Source organism: Octodon degus, unplaced genomic scaffold (genome assembly GCF_000260255.1).
Source record: "Octodon degus isolate 3935 unplaced genomic scaffold, OctDeg1.0 scaffold00461, whole genome shotgun sequence".
NCBI lineage: Eukaryota > Metazoa > Chordata > Mammalia > Rodentia > Octodontidae > Octodon > Octodon degus.
The window spans coordinates 135,979-139,010 of NW_004525037.1; positions in this window are offsets into that span (position 1 = coordinate 135,979).

Here is a 3,032-nt window from a genome sequence, read left to right on the forward strand (position 1 = left end):
CAGCCTGAACTGCACAGTGAGACCCTGTCTCAAAAACTAAAATAATCGTTCAAAAAATTATTAATTATAACATACATTTATTAGCAGAGCCAAGAACAAAAACCAAATGACTAACTCAAAACACGCAGAGAGAGCATTTGACAAAGTCCCAAACCCATTCATGATAAAAACCTCACAGAATATTGTAATAGATATTGTTTATCTCAATCTGATAGAAGTCATCAATGAGAGCCTGTGATGGCAGATGCAACAAGAGACCATGACAGGGGTTGAGGATGGGAACAAGCAAGTTGTATTCCCCCACAGAGTACAGTATTCTACAATAGCCAACTGAGGAGTGTTGACCTCAGCTGGGCTTTGTAGTGGGTTTGCACATGTTTGCAATCAACCATGATAACCACATTGCTTCATTTTAAAGTTTTACAAAAAGCCACAAGATTAATATTAGCCAGGTTTATGCATTTTTAATTCAATTTTAATTTGCTTTGTTTCTGCCTTCTCAGAAAATAAATCTTTATATCTATCTATTTATTAAGAAAATACAAAGCAATAGTAAACAACACTAGAGATGGTATAGAATTTCACTAAACAAACAATAGAAATTCAACAATTATACTGCATATTGTTGTGCTCAAATTAATTGTTTAGAATCCCAGATACAAGCCTGTAAGATTGGTCAACACATTATAAAATATTAATCATGACACAGAAAAAATTAAGCATTAACTCAACCTTTCGATGGAGCAGTAAATATCAGCAGGACAATTACCAAGCTATCCTGTGTCTATGCACAAATCTTTCACTTTCCTTCCTTTCATTCTTTTCTCCATTCCTGCATGCCAGTGTTCCTTCCTGTTGAACAGATTCTTTCCTTTCACAGCATCTATTGTGCAGTTCAGATTTTCTTTATTCTTTCAAGTTCTTATACTAGAAAGACAATCTGATGTTTGTATATCTAATTTAATTCATTTAAGAAAATATTCTCTAGTTACATCCATTTACTTATGAAAGCCTTGAGTTAATATTTTTTTTATAACTGAGCAATACTTCATTGTGTAAAAAATATTGCATTTTTTAATCCATTCCTCAGTTGAGCATTTGGGTTGTTTCCAATATTCAGATATGACCAATTGCACTGTAATAAACATGGGGGTTTGTGTATCACTGTGGTATGTTTTCAGTTCTTTTGGAATCATATGCACAAGGGGAATAGTTGGTTTGAATGGGACCTCCAATCCTAACTTTTTCAGGAATCTCCATACTGTTTTCCATAGTGGTTGTGCCAGTACACTCCCTCCAACCCTCAAAAATTGTTGTGGTTTCCATAAACCTCCTCCAGTGTTTCTTACTGCTAGACTTTTGATGATAGCATTGTTTCTGGGGTGAGATGGAATCTCAGTGTTGTTTTAATTTGCATTTCATGAATGACCAATGATGTTAAACATTTTTTCATATATGTATGTGTGATTAATATTTCTTCATCTGGGAAGAGTATATTCACCCCTGATGCCCATTTTTAGATTGAGTCTTTGAATTTTGGGATCCTGATTTGTTTTTTAAATCTTTAAATTTTCTACAGAGATGTCCTTTGTCTGAGGGACAGTTGGATAAAATTTTTTCCCAGTTTGTAGATTTTCTTTTTACTGTGTTGGTGACTTTCTTTGACATGCAGAAACTTTTTTAAATGATGAGATCCTAATTGTTGATTCTTTGAAATATTACCTTTCCAGTTGAATTTTTGTTCATGAGATCTCTCCTTACTCCATGACTTCAAGATATCCACCTACATTTTCACTCTGAAAAGTGTTTGTTCATCTTGAATGTCCATTTCTGGACTAAGTCTTTAAATTTGTGGACCTTAGTGTTTTTTAGTTCTTTATAAATTCTAGAGAGCAGGTCTTCTCTTGGAGTGCCTGTCATGTTCGTGTTCTGAATATAGGCTGCTTTTCATGACATGACAATTGCTGCTGTGCTTTGTCTCTGGTAGATGACTGTTTACAAATGATGCGGGTGGTGCATGAAAGCAAGAGATGGGAAAAGGAGTTTTGGAGGACTGCCCTGCTACAATGTTGTATATGGTTAGATTTCTGGGCTTATGTGTAAGCATATATAATTCTTTATTCCTATTTTTTAAATATATTTAAATTTTTAAAAATTTTCATCATAATCTGTAGCGAGTTATAATGTAACGTATCAATACTTGATGAAAAATACCTGTTCCATGTTGTGCCTAAGATGTTTGATATTCAGACAGATAATGAGGTTGAGCTCAACAGCCTAGGTTGTATAATAATTACAATAAGCTGCTCTTCAGGAGGGTGAACAACCTAAGTTTGCAGACCAAATATTAGAGAAAATGAGGGCCGCAAGGAAAGCCAACATTTTGGCACTAGCCATCCAAGTTCAATTAAGAGTTAGTACATATGAGAACTTGTACTGTAACATCATGTAACTCAGTTGTGTCCCAACATTTTTGATCAAGGAGATTATGGGGCCACAGAGGAAAGTGATCGATGATGTAGTGTGCCTAAGGAGAGTCATGCGGAGGGAAAACATCCTCTCAGGCTTTCACACAGAGCAAATTGGCCAAGCAATGGCTGTGACTCATCCACATAGCTGACACTGCCAAAGGATCTACAATCTGAGGTACAGGGTTGCAGGATAAATCCTGAGTGGATTTGACTGACCTTATCAGATCCAAAAGCTACAATTCTTGTTACATAGGTCTTGATTTATCTTAGTCTTACCCATCCAGCTGAAAAGTATAAAAACGGAGTACAAGAAGTAAAGCCATGTTGTTATGTTGAGCTGTGGGGGACTCAGGTCAACAACTTCTGACATTGCCCATCAAGCGGGAGACCCAATACTATTATGGACTACTGCACTGTTTTGGAATATTTTGATGAGTTCACATACCTATAGTATTTAAATGACGGAACTAAACAAAAAAAGGAGATACAGATGAATAACCATTTTGTATCTGTGTATTGAAAATGGTTAGGATAGATGTATAGCTACATTCTCTTAAGTCA